Source organism: Lissotriton helveticus, chromosome 3_1, assembly GCF_964261635.1.
Source record: "Lissotriton helveticus chromosome 3_1, aLisHel1.1, whole genome shotgun sequence".
Taxonomy (NCBI): domain Eukaryota; kingdom Metazoa; phylum Chordata; class Amphibia; order Caudata; family Salamandridae; genus Lissotriton; species Lissotriton helveticus.
Genome location: NC_136061.1, coordinates 215,037,947 through 215,060,147, shown reverse-complemented (window position 1 = coordinate 215,060,147; position 22,201 = coordinate 215,037,947). Strand labels below are relative to the sequence as shown.

The following is a 22,201-nucleotide window of genomic DNA, read 5'->3' as shown; positions in this document are numbered from 1 at the left end:
ACAGAAAAGAAAATATCCTGCATCTATCAATCACTGGTTATCCATTGTTCCTCCTCCCTGGACGGCCTGCGGTCTAAATGGGAGAGGGATGTCGGAGAAATTGACGAGGAGGGGTGAAGGGAGGCCCTTGCGGCCCCAAGGGAAGCGGCCATAGCCGTACGACTGCGCTTTATCCAATTTAAATACCTACATAGGGCTTACTACACGAGAGAGAGGCTGTGGCGAGCCGGATTGATTGCCTTCCCCGATTGTCTGAGGTGTGGCAGAGAGGTGGGCACGTTCCTTCATACCGTGTGGTCCTGTGGGGCACTGGAGAGGTATTGGGGGCGTATATGGGACTGTTTGGATGAGGTTCTGGGTTGGCAGCTTCCACGTACATCACAACTGGGCCTCCTACATGTCTTGGAGCAGGTGGGTGGCAACATATATAAAAGGCACTTGTTACTCCTGGGTCTTACAGTGGCCAAGAGGGATGTGGCCCGCGCCTGGAAAGACCCTAGGGCTCCCCCGATTGAGGTATGGAAACGGGGCTTAGACTATTATATGGGACTGGAACGTCCAGTGTTTGAGGCCCGTGGCTGCCCCAGAAAGCACTATAAAATTTGGAAGAGGTGGGCGGAATACAGGGGGCTGTGGCTGGAACCGCCGCCGCGGCAGGATGTAACTCAAGACCAATTGTCCTGAGAACCGGGGTGAGGGTGAGAGTGTATTACCACTACTGTATAGACTGATTAGCTTAGATCCAGGTGACCATCGTGAACAGGGCTAGTGTGGGACCCGGGAGGGGGTGGTTTTACGGGGTTGGGGGGTGCGGGTAGGTTCATGTTAATGTCTTATCCTGCTTACTGTACCGATTGCTATGCTATGCTTCTTGATTATATGCTCACAGCCCCTCCGGTGTGCGGAGTGCTGTGGATGTCTTGCAATCATATCTGAAATGTCAATAAAATTTGGTTCTGAAAAAAAAAAAAGAAAGTTAAAGGAGATGTTTTAAAAAAGGCTGCTATGCTAATTAAGCGAAGAGAGATAACCATAATCCTCGCCTGTGACATAGAATCTCATAAATCCGATATAGAAGGGCCTTCTACATGCAAAGGTAAATAAGTCTATTACTTGAACACATAGAATTCTGTTTTGGGAAACACAAATTATGGGCCACCGTATACAATAAACGTGTATTTCCAAGATAATATAAAAAAAAAAAATCAGATAATTGTAGAAGCCCAGGAGATTTAAACTGCAAAGTCCGTGTAAGATTTTACACAGATATTTTCCAGATGTGTCCTATAAAGTAGTTCAACAAGGGAGAAAAATGCAGAATTTGATGATATAAAATCCGGAGGTTTCCAAGCCTGACTGTATAGCACTCAAACCAGAAGGCTTTGTGGAAAGGGAAGCTTCGGATATTTAAAAATGTTGTGGAGGTTCAGAAATGTCTGCAAGAAATTAACAAAAGTCAGTATGTTAATAAAGTGTATTAAATCCAATGAAAGTTAGAAATAGTATATGGAAAGGACCTGAGGAAATTAAATTAAATGAGAAATTACCTTAATTTAATTTGAGATATCTATAGATATATATATTTATAAAATCTCTATAGCATATGGTTTGATATTGCCTGAAACAAAAAAGAACAAGAGTAAAATGCTCAGAAATGGGTTTGCCATCAACTCCGCTCTACAAAATGATATTATATTGCTACTATTTGACTACTCTGAATGAGGAGTTTAAAGAAACCTGGATGAATAGGGAAATATTTTTTTTTTTTTTTTCCAAAAACCTTTATTGAAAGACACATAGAAGTACAAGCGCAGGCCTACAACCACAGGGGCCGGCCGCAAAAGCAGGAGAATCAAAAAAAGGGCAACATCAATGCGTACAATAGAATGAATACAGGATAGACGTGAGATAAAGACGTTAAACAGTCAGCGCCAGGATAAGAAAGGTTTCATTTTACATTTAATAGAGGAGGCAGCAACCATATCTACCGGGCGTCACGCAACATATACAGAAAAAGAGGGGGGGGGGCGGGATGGAGACAGCCCCCCACGCAATCAATTAACCCTAGTAGGGCGAAGCCCAAAGACATCCCACGCCCAGCGAAGGTTCAAAAATAAAGGACAAATGTCAGCAAACAAATAACGTGGACGCCACATGTACAGCCCTCCCGCCCCGGAAAAGGAGAAAGTGCGGACACGTACGAAACAAAGGAGTGAAAACAAAGGGACATAGCCCACCCCCTGAAAAAAGCAAAAAGGGACCATAGAATAAAACAAACTAAAACAACAAACACCCCCCCCCCCCCCACCCTACATCACTGTAATGGCTACGGCCTACCCCACTAAACAGCGTGCCTGTCGCCCAGAGTCACCCGAAATATAGAAGAAAGAGAAAGGGAATAATAACAAAGAAAGAGAAAGAAGAAGGAGAGAGAAGGAGAGGAAAAAGAAGGACAGGAGAGGAGAGGAGCCAGCGATCGAAACATGGAATACTACCCCACCCGCAACAACGGAGCACCAATCGAGGTCGAAAAGGACATTGAAAAAAGCCCACACAAGGATGAAAAACAAGAACTAACCAAAATAATGAGGCCTGGAGACGCCAATTAAAAGGGTCCCACAGGTACTCCGGCACAATCACCCCTGTCCACTTTTATGAAGAGTCGAGCTTCCAGACCCCGCCACGGCCGAAAAGCAGAATGATACAGTGGGTCCATACCAGTCCAGGAAGGCCAGTGGGATCTCCGCAAAACACCTTCCCGGCCAACAAGAAGCAACCAGGAGAACTCGGCAGCAGTCAGAATGCAAAAGTACCTCAACGATCCACGTGGCCAAGCACAATATCTGGGCTGTCCAGCACGAAGCAGAGAAATCAGGATGTAGGAAACACTGCAGCATCGGCACCGGGTCCACATGATCCCATAGAATCAAACACCCAGCTGGAGATCCCAGCACAGCAGCCGGAGAAGTTTCAACCATTACAATTCGGGAAGACGACACCGCGTCACAAAATGGCGGAGCAGCCATGGCGGAGATCCGCGACTCCAAGTCTCGGCATTTCAAGGACAGGTCGATCCCCAGAGCAGCCAGGGCGGACAAAACAGCACTCCGAGTAGGGGCCGCCCGAACCAAACGAGGGCTGGAGAGAACAAATGCAGCAACTTCCCTGTCTCCAGGAGAAAGACTCTCCGAGGGGCCATCCGCCATCTTAAGCACAGCGCCCGCCGCCATCATCGTGGGCGCCTCCAAGTCCACCAGGAGCACCGGCGGCCCCAGGGCACACAACCGATCCGCAGCGGATGGCGCTCGGCGGAGAAAGGAGAGTCACCAGAAGAACGGGCGTGCTCCCCACAACACTCGGGGGGAGCCCAGCACCGGACCCCGGGCGGGACAAGCAACAGGAGTGGGCTACCCACTTGAGGGGTGCCGGACAGCGCGGCTCATCGTCTTCGGGCCGGCAGGCAATCGGACATACGGGGTGGCCCACACGCGGGGGTGGGTCCGCTCCAGGGCTTCCGGCCCGCGGCACTCAGGCTCCCAGCACCGGGTCTCTCCACCGGTTCCGGACCGCCGGTACTCCGAACATCTCCGGGCAAGCACAGCACTCGAGGCCCCGGCGTCAGGGCCGGGAAGGCCAGCAAGGCAACAAGAGCAGAACGCCGAAATGACTGCACGCCAGAGCCCCGGACAAGGATGGTAAGTGAAGGCTCTTCCTTAGTGACCAAATTCGGAACACCCCGAACAGGATGAAATACAGGATAGGTGGCGGGGAGGAAGAAATCACGGAGCGAGGCGGTTATGCGACTGTTCCGATCGCCATCTTGGCTCCTCCCCCGAATAGGGAAATATTAAACAGTTATCTGATATATAAATTAATATTTGAAGAAGATAATACCAATGGTAAATTTCTTGTCTGGAATGCCAAGACATGGACCTCATCTAAATAAATTTAAGAAAATAAGAAATACCAAAACATACCAGTTCAAGGTAGAAGCCTGACACATTTTAGGCTTTCAAAAATATTATCAAGAACTATATTGTGGCGATCTGACACAGGTTTTGGGAGTAACCAAAAAACAACACAGAGAGAAAAAGGGTCAAAGGGATATTTAAAGACTTGCCCAGATTTACATCCCCTAACGTTCAATACTAATAACACAAGAAACCGGGGGTCTCAGAAAAAGCCAATAAGTTAGCTCACTGGCTGGAACTCCTTACTAAGTGAGTTAGGACTCAAATTCCTATTCGGCCTCAAAGACAGAGAAACAACAGTAGACAAAAAACAAAGACACAAGTGATTGCCGGTGAGACTCAAAAGCAAGTCAATGGATTCCCATCAATAAATCGTGAAGATCAATTTTCTCATTTGGTCATCCAAGAGTTGGGATGGTATGTCTCTAGATCATAGAGACTCTTTCCATACCCACTGTATCAGACTGAGATGGGTCAAACCCACAATCACTTTCCGACCATGAGAAATAGATTATATGGGAAATAGTGCAGTGCAAAACTACTGTCTACTGTTGTTTCTCTGTCTTTGAGGCCGAATAGGAATTTGAGTCCTAACTCACTTAGTAAGGAGTTCCGGCCAGTGAGCTAACTTATTGGCTTTTTCTGAGACCTCCGGTTTCTTGTGTTATTAGTAACAGGTTTTGGGAGTGCCAGTACAAACTACAACTAAACTCAGAGGAAGGCCCCAGAAATTAATATAACCATGCACTAATGAAGAAATTACAAATTTGATGCATGCTCTTCCATCCATTTTAGTGCCATGGCCTTTCCTTTGAAATAGATACACTTTTTCGGGAAGAACTGGCTCTACATTTTTATTTAATGGAATATTTGCAGGAGAAGATCCTTCACAGTCTTCTTTGGAAAGGGAAGTTGATAGTCTTTCAGACACCAAGACATGGTTCTTAAAGCTATAGATCATGCCATGAGATCACACTGCTGAATTCGAACTACAAGATTTTGGTGAAAGTATTCATAATACAACTGGTCAGTATCACCCACAGAATAATTTTCCCGAACCAGACAAAGATTATCCCCAGAAGCCTTTTAGTAGCTATTGTTCATAAGAAGTGATTGATTGTGGAAAAGGACGCCCTTTGGCTATATGGTTGCTTGAAGCAGAAAAAGCATCTCATTGGTTAAATTGGACATATCTGTAAAAGGTTTTATCTTGTATGGGGATTACTGCTCATTTCAAGGTATAACAAACTTTGTACTGGGGCGTCTTGGCAGATTAAATGGCAGAGGAGAGATTTGGATGTAATGAGTTACTCAACAAAGCTGTTCCTTCTCTCCACTTCAATTGTTTTGTTTACTCTCAGGTTTACCACTCTCAGGGTATATTTAGCTCAAATATCCCTGGGATTCATTAAAACACTACAATATGTGGGTGATATTGCATTATTTTTAGATCCTAACTAACATAATATAACCACATTCAAACATGTCCGGTTACAGGAAAAATAAAGCTAAAACAGAGGGGATATTAGTCATTACTACTACCTACTTCTAATTCAAATGCTAAAAGTTCGAGCATGATGTTGGAGAGGCTTGTTTGTTAACTTGGTATGTGAGTAAACGTATCTGCAGCGCTTTCTTGCTAAACTGATCACCACACTTGGCACAATACACCACCTTCTATTGTAGGTGAATTTATTTAGTGAAAGTGATAATTCTGACCAAATCCTATCTTCAATTCAATATCTCCCCTAAATCTCAGGACATTCTTTTTTTTAACAAAATGAACCAACTTACTGTTACTTTTATTTGACTAGGTAAGATACAGAGAGTGTTAAGAAAGAAATGATGTGCACCACTGATGAATGTAGTCTGGATATTGGCAGGTTTCAAACCATATTGCTTTTTTACCATGGATTTCACTCATTCGCTGTGGGATGTACCCCATCGCAAATGCCCTCAGGTCTTGACAATTTTATCCAAACTTGCACTGAACTATGGCTTGGTTGGTTATACAGCTAAATGTTAAGGAATAACAATTTTCATAAAGCTTACATTTAAGACTCAACAGGCTTTCTGATGGAGTTATATAAAAGACAAAACTCCCGAAAATGGGTGAGTGCAAATCTCTTTCAGACACCCGTACATTGCTGAATTAATTGACTTAAGGTTTGAAAAGAGGAAAGGCAATGAAAAGCAATGCAAGCAATGCAAGCAACCTCCAGAATGCTATGAGCAGAGGGCAATAATGCTTAAAAACTGCTTTTTACCAGGACCAAGTCAGTTCTACAATGGTTATCAATCAGGAGTTTGTAAAGCACGGCTACCCACATATGAGGGTCTCAAAGCGCTTGGGGGGTGGGGGGCTGCAGATTTATCAGGGTGCTGGTTTCATTCGAAGAGCCAGGTCTTGGGACAGCGATGGGGATTAACTGAGGCAGAGGGGCATGGTGTTCCTGGTCTTAGTGGCAAGGTAAGAGAAGGATCTTTCTCCAGTTCTGGTGCTCAGGTTCTGTGGGACGGTGGCCAGTGACAGTTGTGTTGATCAAAGGGGTCCTGTTGGGTGCGTGGAATGAGAGGCAGTGGTTCAAGTATGCTGGTCTGGCATTGAGGTGGGCCTTGTATGAATAGGTGACGAGGTTGAAGGTTAGTCTTTTGTCAACTTAGAGCCAGTTGAGCTCATGCAGGTGTTGTGTGATGTGGCTGCGGCGGGGATGTTTAGGACCAGTCTGGCTGCAGTGTTTTTAACGTTTTAGCGCCTTCTGAAGAGTTTCTAGGTGATGCCGGCATAGAATGCCTTGCCGTAGTCGAGTCTGCTTCTGATGAGGGCATCGGTGACCGTCGTCCTGGATTCAGTGGGGATCCATCTGAAGGTCTTTCGGAGCAGGCGGAGCCTGTTGATACATGACGAGAAGACAGCTTTGATCTGGCAGTTCATGATGAGTGAGGTGTCCAGTATGATGCAAAGGTTGCGTTCATGGTCCGTGGGTGTGGGGAGTGTTCAGAGGGCAGCAGCTTGCTAGGAGTCGTACCAAGTGGAGGAGGTGGATCCCAGGATGAGGACTACTGTCTTGTCCGAGTTGAGCTTGAGGCAAATGTCTCTCATCCAGGCTGTAACAGCTTTCATCCCTTCATTGGAAGTTGTTCTTGGCGACTGTGGGTTCTTTGGTGAGCATCGGAGATGATGTTGAGTCCATGGTTTTCGACGATGGTTGTGTGGGGGGGGCAAGGTACACGTTGATGAGGGTGGGGCTCAGGGAGGAGCCCTGAGGCACTCTGCAGCTGATCTCTGTAGGTTCTGAGAGGTACAGTGGTAGTCTGACACCGCTGTGTTTTGCCGGTGAGGAAGGAGCGGATGAGTCCATGGCTTTGCCGCAGATGCTGATGTCATGGAGTCTAGTGTTTAGGGTGCGGTGGGAGACCGTGTCAAAGGCTGCCGAGAGGCCCAGGAGGATGAGGGCCGCAGTTTTGCCCTGGTCGAGGAGCGAGTGGATGTAGTCGGTGGCAGCGAGGAGGGTGGTCTTGGTGCTGTAGTTGCTTCGGAAACCAGATTGGGAGATGTCCAGGGCGTGGTTGGCTTCGATGTGCTCGGCAAGATTGGCGTTGATGGATTGTTCAATAACCCTGGCTGGGAAGGGGAGCAGTGAGATGGGCCTGAAATTCTTGAGGTCCCTCGGGTCCAAGGAAGGCTTCTTCAGCTGGGGGTTGATCTTGGCGTGTTTCCAGTCATCGGGGGAGGTGAAGGATTCAATTGAGCAGTTGATGGTGCTGCATAGCTCGGGTGCAATGGCAGCTCTGTGGAAGATGTGGTGCGAACAGGGATCTGATGGGGAAACAGAGTGAATGCTCTTCATGGTCTTGAGGGTGTCGTCCGTGGTGAGTGGGGTCCAGTTGAGCATGATCTGCTAGGGGTGTTGACGTTGGTTGCAGTGGGTTTGTCTTGGGTGTTTAAGCGGTCGTTGATCTGCTTGATCATGTGGTTGAAGAAGCTGCAGAGTCTGTTGCAGGGTGGGATGTCTGTGGTCTCACTGTTGGGTTTGGCAAACTCTTTAATGATGGCAAAGAGTTATTTGCAGTTGTGTGCGTTTTGAATTACTTTCCTCCTGAATCTATATGACTTATGTATTTCCTTCTTATTGACTCTAAATTGCTTATCAATTATCTTTCGGAAATCTAGATGGTGTATGAATTACCTTCTCAGTAAATCTTGATTGGCAAAACCTTGTAAAGGCTGTCAAGTTGAATGTTTTTAATGTTTTACATTTCAAATAACTCAAGTTTTGGGAGTCTACGTAAAACAAAAATGGATGCAGAACCAGGCCAGAAAAATTGTGTCCACCTGGCATACTAATCTCCCTACAATCTATCAGCAAAAATGAGGAAGCACTGTCAGCTGAGAGTTCAAAATGTAGCAGTGGTCCTCCACCAGTGTGGCCGAGGCCCTGCTGACCTGTTTGACTAGCGGGTTGCCCACCAGGCCCTGAATGAGGCCCAAACAATTGTTTGTTATGAGGTTGTTTCTGCAATTTGGTAATATATGCTGAACCTTTTTATAGAAGAGATGCACGGTTCTGCAGGAAAAAAGTATCTTGTGGGTGCTTTATTCAAAGTGAACACGAATGCACACATCACATTTTTTACATTTGAAATTTAATCTTGCATACATGGTATTTGCAGATTATCTCTGGCTACTAATATAAGCTGCATCACACTGGTATGTCCCAAACAAGTTTAAATGTGTATGTAATAAGTTTGTGAGTTAGGCTGACCATCCACTGTGAACACCCTAATTCCCAGCCAGACTCTATGTGACAACTTAGCAGAATTCTTCGGAAAAAAGGTATAGGCAGTATATAGGAATTTGACACTACTCAGACTATTAACTTACCCATTTCAGAGAAACAATTTTTTAAAACCAAATCATCAAGATTTTCAGAACGCTCTGCCTCTCGCAAGTGGGTGTCAGAATTAATAGGGGTAACTAAGTCAGGAGCCCCATCTGACCCATGCCCGTCGTGAGCGCTTCAGGAGTTAGCAAGCACAGTTGCTACGGCTCTTACTACCTTACTGAACAGCATCATCAATATGGGTATCTTCCCCACTGATTGGAAAAAGGTGTCCATCCTCCCTTAGCTCAAGAAATCATCCCTAAACCCAAACAAAGAAAATAACTATTGCCCCATATTGCACCTTCCCATGCCAGCTCAAATGTAAGAGAAGCATTTGAACATCCCCCTCTCTAAATATTTAACCAAAATCAGATTCTGGATGCAGCACAGTTTAGCTTTAGAAAAGCCCCCAGCACAGAATCGGCAATGGAAGTGGCCTCGCAAGATTTACGTCATATCATGAACAATAGAGGTAAGGCTGTGGTGGTCCTTTTGGACCTATCCGCAGCCTCCGACATGGTGAGTCACACTATCTTGAAGCAACATCTAGCGGAGATAGGGGTCTGTCGTCCTGCCTATGATCTCCTATGTTTTTTTCTCACAGGTAAAGACCAATCGATCACATTTGGAGATTTTTCCTTCAAACCATTCTCCTTGCCCTGTGGTATCCTGCAAGGGTCCTCCTTAAACCCCACGTCATTTAATATTTATGTAGCCTCATTAGCACAGCTAATAAGATCTTTTGGTTTCTCAACCATATCCTTCACTGATGACACTCAAATTGTAGTGTCAGTCACTGGCAGTATGGAGGAAGTGGTGCATCGTTTCAACAACTGTATGCTAATAATCGTTAGCTGGATGAATAGGAGGTGCTCCTCTTTGGAAAGGACACTACGTTTTGGAACCTCTCCAGGTGGCCACCGGCCTTGAGCCCTCTTTCAATACCGGTAAGCAAAGTGAGAAATCTTGTGGTAATATTTGACTCCAAACTATGCTTTACTGACCTGACCAACAAGCTAATTTCTCTTGTTTTCTCATGCTAAAATAACTAAAGAAAATCATGTATTTTATTCCTTTTGAACTACAAAAAACAGTCATTGTATCTCTGGTCTATTAGATTACTGCAATGCCCTTTATTTGGGCATGCAACAAGGCTCTCTGAGGAAACTGCAGAGGGTACAGAATGTTGCGGCACGCCTATTCAAGAACATTTGGGAGTCCGATTCAGTCTTGAACACACTAATGGAGATTCACTGGCTCCCAGTAAAAAAGAGAGTGGCCTTCAAAGCACTGTGTACAGCGCATAAAGCGCTCTATCATACCGGTCCAGAATACTTAACGAGAAAATTCTCCTGGTATGTTCTAAGGAGATATCTTTAATCAGCATTCACCAAAACAGTGATGGTAGCCAAAATTTGCAAGGAATCTTGGAGGGGTGGGGGCAGAAGCGTCGTCTACTCCACCTGTCAGCTATGGAAGCACCTGCCCTAGCAACTTAGAGGCCATTCAAATCTGAACACATCTCAAAGCTTCGTTATTTTCGCTCCTTGTGAGGATCATAGATGAGTGCTACTGGACTGGAGCAATGTAATAAGTATTAATTATAGATGCAAGAAAAGCCCATGATCTAGGTGCCATAAATAAAAAAAGAATAAACAAAAACAGCAGCTGTATTATGCTATATACATGCAATTGAGTCATTACGCTGGGTCACTACAGTGTCACGACGCGTATGCAGGTTAACACGTCATCACACTCTTTTTGTTTTCCTTATTTCTCCAATGCTGTATAACACTGACAAAAAGTATTTCTTTTTCTGATTTTTCTGATGCTGCACATCATCTTTTTTTTACAAAGGTGAGACCTGCTGCCTTTTTTATTTATTTTTATTTTGGCTGTTTAATACAGCACGAACTTTCCCCAAATAGTGTATCAGAACGTTGTACAGAAAACAGATAAGTTATTCATACAGGAAGAAATGCACAAAAGGCAGGCAAATCATAACATACAGGGAGAAATGCAATAAGGAATACACAAGCAGCAAAACATATACAATATAACAATCAGTTGGCATAATCTGCTCCAGGTGTGCTCCTGAAAATTAGTCAAGCTGAGTGGCTATAGGGCTACTCTTGACGGACGCATTATTTCTTCTTTTATTAAAGGAGAAAGTTAAGGGGTTAGATCTGATTGCAGGAGGCAGTGCGTTTCAAATTCTGGGGGCTTGACTGGAGAAGGAGCCGGTGTAAGTTATCTTTTTTGTGGTATCAGCAGTTTTGAAGTTGGCACTTCTTAAGAAGGGACTACCACCAGACATTTCACCGGAGTGTTATGGTGCAGGGTATTGTGAGTCATGCAGGCTATCTTCAGCTGGATTTGTGCTTCAAACGGGAGCCAATTTAGATGTAATAGAACTGGAATAATGTGGTTGAATCTTCTGGATCCCGTGATGAGCCTGGCAGCAAAGTTCAGTATGGCCCTTAGCGGCGCTAACTAAGCTTTAGGTAAGCCTGCAAGTGTAGCACTCCCTTAGTATAGTCAGGAAATGACTAGGAATTGGACAGCTAAGTGAAGGTCATTCGGAGGCTAAATGGATTTGAATTTCCTTAGTGTGCTCAGATGGTAGTTGGCTCCTGTGGTGGTTGCACTGAAGTGATCTTGCATATTCAAGTATTTGTCTAGCGTTATACCAAATGATCTAGTACAGTCAATAACGTGGGGGGGGGGCAGTTGAGAGCTGTAAGTTGATTAAGCCATTCTACTATTCTACTATGAGGGCAGAGTGTTTGTATGGGACGATCTGGAGGAATTCAGTGTTGAGCAGAAGGGCATTGAGGGTTAATCATTGTTGGGTTTTCAATAGGGTGCAGTTGAGAGTTTTGATATCTTCTGGTGAGGAGATTTTCAAGTACACTTGTGTATCATCCGCATACATGTGGTACTGAATGTTTGAATTTTTAAAAATGTTGGTAAGAGGTTCCATGAACAAGTTGAATAACATGGGTGAGAGCGTGGATCCTTGAGGAACTCCATTCAAGACCAAAGTAGGGTCAGAAGGGGTATGGACGACTTACATTTTTTGTGTTCTGTTATTTAGGAACGAGGCAAACCAGTTTAAAAAGGGACCAGATAGCCCCACCCTAGCTCCAGAAGGCCAATCAAACTGTCACGCTTGACTTTATCTCAGGCAGATGAGAGATCAAGAAGTACAAGCAGGCCCGATTGGTTATGATCAAGCAATATCAGGGTGTACAATCTACAATCTGCGTAAGAGCCGTTTCAGGGATTTGTCCCATTCTGAATCCAGACTGGCAATGGGCAAGGAGGTGAAACTACTCTATATTGTTGCGGAGTAGCAGGTGTACAGTTTTCTCCAGTAGTAGTGCTAGAGTCGGGATGTTCGTGATTGAACAGAAGTCATTAGGTCTAATGGGTCTGCATCCGGATTTTTTTAAGATCGGGGTAATTTAATCTATCTTTAAGCAGTCAAGATTCAGGCCTTGAGAGAGATGCATTGACAATCTTAGACTAGAGCAGGAGTATGAAAGAACTAAGCTCTTTGATGAGATTGGCGGAAAGAGGATAATTGAAGTGGGTGGAGGGTTTTATTGAGATTAATGTTTGGAGTACCTCGGCTTCATCTGGAATTTTAAGGGTATTCCAAGTAGCATTATTTTTTTGTAGAATGAACAGTAAGAGGGGATCTCATCAGATGCTGTACTGGGAGGAGGCTGGGCAGGACCTAACTTACTAGACACTGTGAGGTAAGTCGCAATTCAGCTTTAACCTTCTTTTCAGTGAAATTGGAGGAGAATTTGTCTCCGCTGGGTAATGCTTCAGTGTCTCCCGAGAGGTGGTTAGGTTTATCAATTGTTTGTTGTCTGGCAATTTGGAATCTTTTTTTGGGGGGCATTTTTTTCCCTTTCAAGTTGAGTCCTAAAGTATTCAGCTTTTGATTTTTAATGCTAGCTTCCCTTCAAAAAAGGTTCTAAAGGGTATTTACTGGTGGATGGTAGCCTCGAAGGCTTTCAGAACTACTGCTCCACTTTCACTCACAGGGGTCTTCCTGGATTTCAAAGATGAGATTAGTTTAGAAACTTTCTGGGATGGCATAGCAAAGCCACTAGATGGAAAGCTCTACTTCCAACTCAGAATTGGTAGTTTACCTGTTAGAGCATTCACATCTCGGTGGTCAAATGGTGGAAATGCTTCATGTCCCTGTTGCCCGGCCACCTTGGAATCAACGAGCCATATGCTATTTGAGTGCCCTGCGTACTCTGCTCCACGCAGAGCTTGGTTGCGCCCAATGTGTAAACTATTGGGGACCAGGAGTGGCGCGGTAGCGACTAGAATTATTCGCACAAGCGCTAATCCTCCTGTATATATTGCAGTGGCAAAGTTCTTAGGATGGTCCTGGGCTATTAGGAGCAGTGTGATGAAGGGGTAACTAGGCCATACGTCCTGTTAAAGGAATCTTTTGTATATTGTGTATAGTGTATTATAATAATTATGATTATGAATTTCATGTCCTTTTAAATAATTGTAGTAATTATGATTATGAATGTTATGCCCTTTTAAACAATTGAGATGAATTGTATTTTAGATATCATGAATTTCATGTTTTTAACTTTTGAGATGAATTTTCTGTATTTTATGCTTTTATGACAATTGTAGAATAAAGCTCGCTTGAATTGAATTGGATTTTCTGTTGAGTTTAATGTAGGAGCTTCTTGTCGACAAAGTGTTTGAGATGTGCTAAGGAGGGAGTGATTCTCCATGATCTCTCGGCAAGCCTTATGTGGTGCCTTTCCTCGTTAAGGTTACCATTGAAGCATGGATTTGGAGTGTCTTCTGGGTATTCTTTCTAGTTGCTGCAGAGCGATGGTATCAAGAATGTCCGACGTGGAATGGATAATCTCCACAGTAGAGATAATGTATTTTCACTTCTAAAGCAGCAAAAAGAAAAACAACTGTGAAAGCAGTTTAACCCCGGATCTTGAAAAATAAAAGTTTTGTCTACTGACAATTTTCCTGCCAACCTCCAATATTATGGCGTGTTGTGTCATTTTGAAGATGAGCTTCGGGAGCACAACTACATCCTTGGTTTACTGCAGTCAGCATTCACATGCTTCATGCACCTGTGGTGGCAGTCACGATGTTCTGTTCAAGATCATTGATGCTGTTAGGTGAACTAATTCAGCTCACTCTCTGCCCAGAAAGGAAAAATATGAGGCTTTTGGGGAAGACAACAAAAAGGAAAAAAGAGTAAAGGAAGCTGCATAACACACACAGGTACAGGTGGACAGAAAGAATCTTCGAGCAGAATGTCAAGTGGAATATAAGGGTCATTAGAGGGATGTAGACAGTGGGCGGTATATGGCGAAGAGGGTTAGAGCTTATGGCCATCAGGGCTAGACCAGATATCAAGCGCTAGCACAGTCAGTCGACCTGTACAGGCAATGGGGAGCAGCCAAGAGTTCCAACTGCAAGGAGTTCAAGAAGAGCAATGACAAGGCCAGCTCTCAAACAAGTGGGGCATCAAGCATAGGGAAGCAGAGAAAGTAACAGTCTACGGCGAGGTAAATAATAGAAAAAGGACAAGTCGTCTGGCCAACTGGGAAGTGACTTGGTGTAGAAGTAAAGCAACTAGTGAGGTAGCAGCCAGTTGTGCTAAAGAAAATACTGGGGAGATGGCAGGTTGGCTGTCCAAGACGACTTTCCAGAGACAATCATTAACTGTCTGCATGCTACTAAAGCCAAAAGTCAGCTGGGTCAGATCACAGCAGCAGGGGATAAGACAGCTCTACTTGTTCGCAGAGATTGGCAGAAACACAAAGTGTATCAGAGTGTAAAGTGGATAGGATGGACAGCCGGTTCATAACACGAGGCTAGCGGAAACTTAGGGTGATATAATATCATAAAAGGCCAACAACTTAAGATCAGCTAGAAGGGGAGAAGGTGTCCCACTGCCAGTAGAAAGGCTATAAAATGGGAATGATGGAAAGCAATGAGCTGGAAAGCATGATGAGATATAGAAGTGTTCGAGAATTGAGTGAGGAACAAGAAGCAGACAGAATAGCAGAAGGCTGTTGGTGACCTGACGGAACCGGCGCACAGCATAAAGAATCAAAATAAAGAAAGGAAGGAACAGTGAAGGCTGGTCTCTAGCATGTTCGAGGGATCCTAGAAAGGCCTGGTAGTAAACATAGTCCAGTTAAATAGGTTAACATGAAAGAGAAAAAAAGACAGGATAATCTCGAATAGGATAAACAAAGATAGGCCATATGAAGTGCATGGGTTTTTGAGCTAAAGACACAGGGCAACAAAGGGTATCCCCACACTTTCCCTTTTATGGCTTTTTGTCTCAGATTCTGGAATGAGGCACTGAAGATGGTAAATAGTTAGTATGTAAGGGATGTTGCTTCAGCAATTTCTATTGACCAGAGACAGCAGCAGGCATGTATTTGTTCTTTAGTATACATACACAATGGTGAACTGTTGCATCACCTTACCTTGCAATCAAAATAAACAATCTGTCAAAAGCAAATACGAAATGGAAGCAACATAAAATAAACCCTGGGACCACTAATTTCCACCTACAGGTAAGTGTTGGTAAAGGATATCACATGTCATCAATTTACTCTGGTCATTGTACTACAGTGAGATATGCACCAGGTGACTTATGAGCATATATGCATTTACTTATGTTATTTGTGTCAAACAGGGAAAGATACCATTTGACAGGACAAGTTGTACATGGAAACATAACCACTGCAGAAAAGGTAGTCAAAGAAGTGTACTCATTGCCCTAAAGCCCATATTTATCACCGCCATAACGAAGAAACCTTCAGGTTATCCTCATGACCCAGCAAACTACTGACCCATATTTTTCAGTGCTTTCCATGAGCTCTCATTACAAGAATTCCTACGGGTGGTATGCACTAAAATCAATGTTATTTCAATTCCATTTTTCATAATGGACAATTAGGTTTTCCACTAGCAAGAGAAATGACAGCTTGTATGACTAAAGTTTCCCTTTCAGTCACAGCTACTACTTTCAGGCAGATATTTCCCTTTCAGTCAACAATGGTTGGACTGGGATTCCTCTTTTATATCCAAATCTTTGCTATGATTCCCTTTCTTAACCCCCCTTCCAATCAGTGCTTAATGGCTTACAGTTTCCGCTTGTATGAATTAGATTCAACTTTCAGTCCCAGCTTCTATGGTTGGGATCCCCTTTCAGTCACTATCACATTACGCTACTACGACCATCCTTCAAGTCACAGGTTCTATGGCTGAGATCGCTCTTCCAGAACAACCTGGAGGTGAGCTGGAGGGCTACCAGTGGTTGGTCAGAGTTGGGGATCCAGTAGGTCAAAAGCCCTCCAACACATCTGGCCCTCTTAAAGTGTAAAATCTGAAGCAAGGCCTGCATTCAAGTTTTTGAGTGGATCACAGACCAACAGCAAATTAGACAAAAAGCTGGGAGAATTTTTGTAGCAAGTCTAGTGTGTAAGGTAGAGGACCTAGGAGTTGTTTCAACGGGAACCAGTTAGAGACCACCCAGGCCGTCAGAGACATGATCAAATGTCCACAGCTACAGTCCACCCTGTTCTCAGAAGCATATTCGGAATCTGATGAAGTCTTTTCAACAAAAACGGTGGCAGGGCAACCCCTATATATAGGATTCCTCCTCCATGACCAAATACATACATCTGCTTCAAACGGTGAGAAAAACATTGATTTGGATTGGATCCAAAATTATAAGGATGGAACGGACAGAAAATCTACTCCTTTGGCCCAAATGTCTTTAAATACTGGACAAGTGTATTTAGGTAGCAACAAAATGTCAATTAGTAAAACAAAGGTGAATTAATCATTTAGCCCAAAAGTATGATGTTAGATTTTCTATAAACATGTTCCGGTTTTAGAACAGTTAACCCACAGAACACTGCTGTATGTAAAGCGTTCTTCTGTTACTAGTACGGACCCCTTCAGTATGAACAAGGAGTACATTTCTTTCGCAGGGCATGAGAAATGTTTATCAATGTATTAAACACTGACATTCAATCTACTATTGTAGGACATTTTTAGGTCTCGACTATTATATCCCGCAGGGATAGATAGGCGAGATTATAGTAGGCAGTTCAAAAACTCTACCAAACTTGCGGATCGCGTACAGTTCATGTGAGCTATGCGCGTGCACGCCATCGCCAGCCACGTCACACCACCATTTGTCTGTGCCTCGCATCAGACTTCAAAGACTGCCGCTCCCCCGCCCCCTGCGTGCACATCGCGCACCACCATTTCTCTGTGCCTTGCATCAGTCGTCAAAGGCTGCCAATCCCCCCCACCCCCCCACCACAGCAATGCCGAGAGCTTGTTTACTTTACCTCACACACTGTACTCCTACTTCTATTATTGCTGCATCTTGCTTTCTACTCTCGGTAACGCACTCTCCTGCCACTTTTCCTCTCTATACCTATCTCTCTGCCCCACAGCCTTGCACTCTCTCTGCCACTTATCCTCATGGTATTCTCTCTTGTGCTCAGTCCCTTTGCTCCACACTTTGCTTTGCCACTTACCCTTATGTTCTTCGCTCATCGTGCCTACTTGTTTTCTCTTTGCTTGTTGTATTTCCTACTAATGCAGGCGCCACGCGCATAACTTTTTTTGTACATGAACACCATGCTTCATGTTATAGCACGGCGCCCTCTTTCATGTTTATTTTTTTATCACCATGGCGCCCGCTTTATAAACTGCCATGCCCAACTCTTTTATATAGACGGGCGCTGCGCTTTATGTTTCATCGAGGCACCCGCTTTTATGTTTAACATCGCTATAGCTATAACTCTCGTGAATGCTCAAGCAATCCAGGAGTGTGTGCGTGTTTCCCAGCTGTGTCCCTCCTGTCCTCCTTTCCCCCTCCTGCTCCATGTTGCTGTCTCTCATGTGTCGTCTTTTACTGTAGTGTAGTTCCTATATTCCCAATAGGCTCTGCGCATTGGAATAGTGTATCCTGTAGTTTAGACGTAGGACTGGGTCTCTACCGAATATACTAAACTTAATTGTGCGTATGCCAGCTAGCTCAGAGGTCACTAGAAACTTTCTTGAATAAACAAGAAGGGATTAGTTTCTGACAACCGCTTAAAACATAACAACTTTGTTCCCCAAGAATAAGAAATATATCTCTAGAGTCGCGGAAACAATAGATAGTTATTTCACTCAGTCAATCGTGCATGCTTCGTTTCACCAGAGGTGGAGAGAAATAGAGAGACGGGCGTTTTCAATAAAAGGGTATTTATTAGACAGTCTTCTTTCTAAAGCAAAAGAAATGAACTGCTGCAATCGTAATACTTGCTGTAAAGTACAGAGCGTATAATACGAAGAGTATTATAAAATAATACTGTAAAAGCATGATATGGTTTCGAAGCCATAAGATACCTAAAATGCATAAAATACATACAGTGATAAATAATGGCTAAAAGTACTCAACTGGTGCTTTTAAAATACGCCTACCCCAGTGTACCTAACCTGGGTCTAGTACAATGGAGGAAGTAAGTAAGGTGTAGCCTAATTTTAGTATTATTTGCCAAGAATCTATTCCAAGAATTCTCTTAGGGTCTAATCAGCTCTGTACCTTGGTTTTTGAATGTAGGAGGTCTTGTATCTCTCTCTCAGGACTCGATTTCCCAGCAACCCGCAAGGGTAGCTTGGAAACACTGGAGCTGGATTTCTCGGCAGGAGAAAGTACAGTGTCTCTCAGTGCATCAGCTGGAGGGTCGGCTACCTTCGGCACTTGCTGCAGCAGGGCGCGTCGGGCAAGTAGATAGTCGAACTGCTCCAAACCACTGTGTATTTGTTTGGACAAGTATGGGCATATTTATACCTTGAAGGTGACGAGTTTGAAGTAAGATTGGACATAATAACGTCATCAGAGACTTAATTCTCTGAAAACTCCATGATTTCTTGGATAACTTAATATTCATGCAGGGGGCAGTCCCTGACTGCTGAAGGCGGGTTTTTCCAAGAAATCGTTGTATATTTTCGGAACTAGTGCAAGTAGCCAAGCCGTATTAGGACTTCTTGAGCTATGTCTTAATATGGTTATGATTTTTATGCCTATAAAAGTATTCGGTATTTTATCTATACTACTATAATAAAGGAAGAACTTTCAGCCTTTGAGGCGGGTAAACTCGGGAACCACAGCGCCAATCCACACACCCGATACACCGTTGGAATCGTCAGGGTGTGTAGATGGTTATAGGCTATATAAATAAATAAATAAATGTTATTTAAAAAATTTAAAGTAAAAAAAAAGTAGTCCCTCCGAAGTAGCGCCGGCCGCGACGTGCGTGCTCACGTCAGGAGGAGGAGGAGCGGCGTCCAGGAGCGCGACGAGGAGCGGCGGACATGGCGCGGGGGAGGAGCGGTGACGTGAGGAGCAGCAGACAGGCCAGCGGCGGTGCGAGCAGCGGACAGGCGGGAGGAGCGGCGGCTCAGGTAAGGGGACCCATGTCGGGGCAGGCGGGGGTCGGGGCAGGCGGGGTTCGAGGCAGGCGGGGGTCGGGGCAGGCCGGGGACAGGCCGGGCGTGGGCCCGGGCTGCTGCACAATGTCGGGGCACAATGTTGCACAATGTTGCACCCGGACAAGGTCGGGATGGGCTGCTAGTACCTATATAAGGGCATGAATCGGGAAAATTACACTAGGGTCCTAAAACGCTATACAACACCCACTCCACGTATTATGTCTAATATTACTAAATCTATAAGTATAAGAAACATAACTAAAGCATGTGTTCATAAGTCCACCCAAATACATGAAATGCATTAAACATGGTTACATGAGTATTTGTCTTGCACGCATTTTACAAGCAATGGCTGTCATTACCAAATGCTATCTAAATGAAACATGAAATGACAGTTATGAAATGGCTCTAAATTTACAAAAGAAAAAAAGTCGAGACCATCCATAGCATAATATATAAACAGTTAAAGTTTTCATGAGATAATGCCAAATATTTGTCTATAGGAAGTATCAAATGAATCTCTTGTTCTCTAAGAATAGTTCTACTTTAAGCAGATTACTTTGTGCCAAGTGAAAAGGGTCTATTCTGGGATGCAGAGAAAAAGTTTTCAAGTGTAGATTGTAGAAACATAGAGTTCCCAAGTTAGAGGGTTTGTTTTGAAAAACCGAAGGCCAAATTTCAGAGTTCATGGAACGCTGTGTGCACTTTCAAAAGTTATTCTCGGTGTCGGGAGAAAAAATCAAATCATCTAAGCTGGCAAAGAAACCATCTACCCTAGTTGGTGAAAGTGGTACTACTTCATCAAGTAGATCAAATGTGCATAGATGTGAACCATCGCCGTCAGCATTAGTCGCATTAGCAATGTTCGATGTAGATGGTGCCTGTTGTGCCACATACCTCACCAAGAGCTGGATTTGCTGGTGAGATCTCAATGAATGCCGTCATCAGGATTGGCAGCCATTGGGGGCAACATGATGCACGAGTCGTTACCGGACCTAGCAAGGCGTCAACATCCGTTGACAGTGTTGATGGAAGTGTAAGACAGATGTCTAACATGCATTCTTCTCCGCAAAGCAGGCATCGTAGAACAGGTAAGATGCTATCTTGCCAGATTGGTCTGAATGAAGGAACCAAGTGGTATTCAGATCTCTTAAACGAGCCAAGCCAAGAATATGTGTAATTCTGACACGATACCGCATGGCTAGGAGAGCTTGTTCCATGGTAGTCTGGGTATCATTGGTGACTGGACTTGCCATATCGGAGCAGGAGAAATAAAAATAGAATTCCTGCTACGAGTCCCAAAATGAGAGGCAGACCGCCGAACACAGAGTGCACGAAATTTGGAAAAATGCAGAGGACTGCTTCGAATGGTGTTAACAGTCCCGAAAAGATTGTCTTAAATACATGCGCGATGCCACTGGTATCAGACATGTTTAAGATTTGACCTAACATTTCTGCGCAATTTACTGGGCAGTTTGTTGATAATAATGCATGTATCTCTGCAGAGGTCCTTGCAACTTGCAGATCATACATTTCTCTAGAGGAGGTCAGTGGCACAGTTTTTTGCAAAAGAATGGCTTTCATTCTGCTTAAAGTATCAATTTTTATAGAAGAGATAGTCAGTGAAGGCCATAACGCCGTCTCCCTGTCTGTAGTACTCTTTGGATACAATACTTGCATACAAGTGACCCTGGCTGACACACTAACCAGATAGGCTCTTCCTGGCAACATGCCACAACAGCTGTGATCGTTGAGCATAACGTAGCTCTCATTGGAAAGCTGCCTAAAAATTGGTTCTATCATGGCCGCTGGAGTACCGTGCATGTGGAAAGAAAGGTTATTTAAAGAACCTTCGCAGGCTCCCTGTAAATTAATACCTTCACATAAAAGTGTACCGCTTAGTGAGTTTTTACAGTTCTTTGTACTAAGAAATACCTCCTTTCCCCCACTCCAACATTTGTGTGTGTATGGCAAAGACCAGGTCGACTTAATGTATCCTTTACCCAACCTTTCATACAGGCCTGCTGGTATATGCTGTAGACAATACTGAAATTGGAAAATCGTCACTGGTATCGAGATGGTGCCATGCATTATCCATTCAACGACAGGCTTCTCAGAAACGGTCAGTTTTTCAATGCTCAGCACCCTATAGCCTGCTCCTCTTTGTGCCAAAGAGATTTGTTTATCTGTAAGGTTAAAGAAAGTAAACAATGACGTGGTATTGATTAGACGCCATGGCACAAAGCCTGAACGGAGATTTTGCCATGTCCAGCCTAGTAGCATTATAGAACGCAATTGAGACTGGCCATGTTGTAACATTCGCAAATCCTGTTCTATTATGTCAATGGCAGATGATACAATGCTGTCCAAAGAATAAATTCTGGAGGACAGAGTCGTTAACGCATTGTCCACTACAGAGAGTGCTTTCTCTAAATGAATACGATCAATTTCTCGTATTTTTTCTGCAGTTTTCCATTTGCGTTATTTTCCAAGCTTCGTTGTACGCAGCATATATACCGGTGTATATGAAACGTTTTTGTCGCTGTTGCGAGGCCCAGGTAAGAAGTCTCGCAAGTCAACGTCTTCTTTAAGTAAAGTTAAGTGTTGTTTAATTTCTGGAAGTGTGGATTTCTGTAAACAGTCAAGGCATAGTTTTCCTACACTGTATTTGGTGACTATCCCTGGATGTTGTCTCTGGGAGTACCTTGGATCTGGCCTATTCATTTTGAACCCTTCTGTTTTGTTCATTAATCTATCTTGACAGTTATTCGTGTCTATGGGCCAGATTAACCATTTTTTCCAATCAGGATTGGT

At 44.0% G+C, this 22,201-nt stretch overlaps 1 protein-coding gene across 2 annotated transcripts in view; it reads right to left on the bottom strand.

Annotated features, from left to right (window-relative positions):
* Positions 1-22,201, bottom strand: part of RASL10B (RAS like family 10 member B) — an 865,262-nt gene that overhangs the window by 505,932 nt on the left and 337,129 nt on the right. The gene's annotated exons all lie outside the window — the stretch shown is intronic.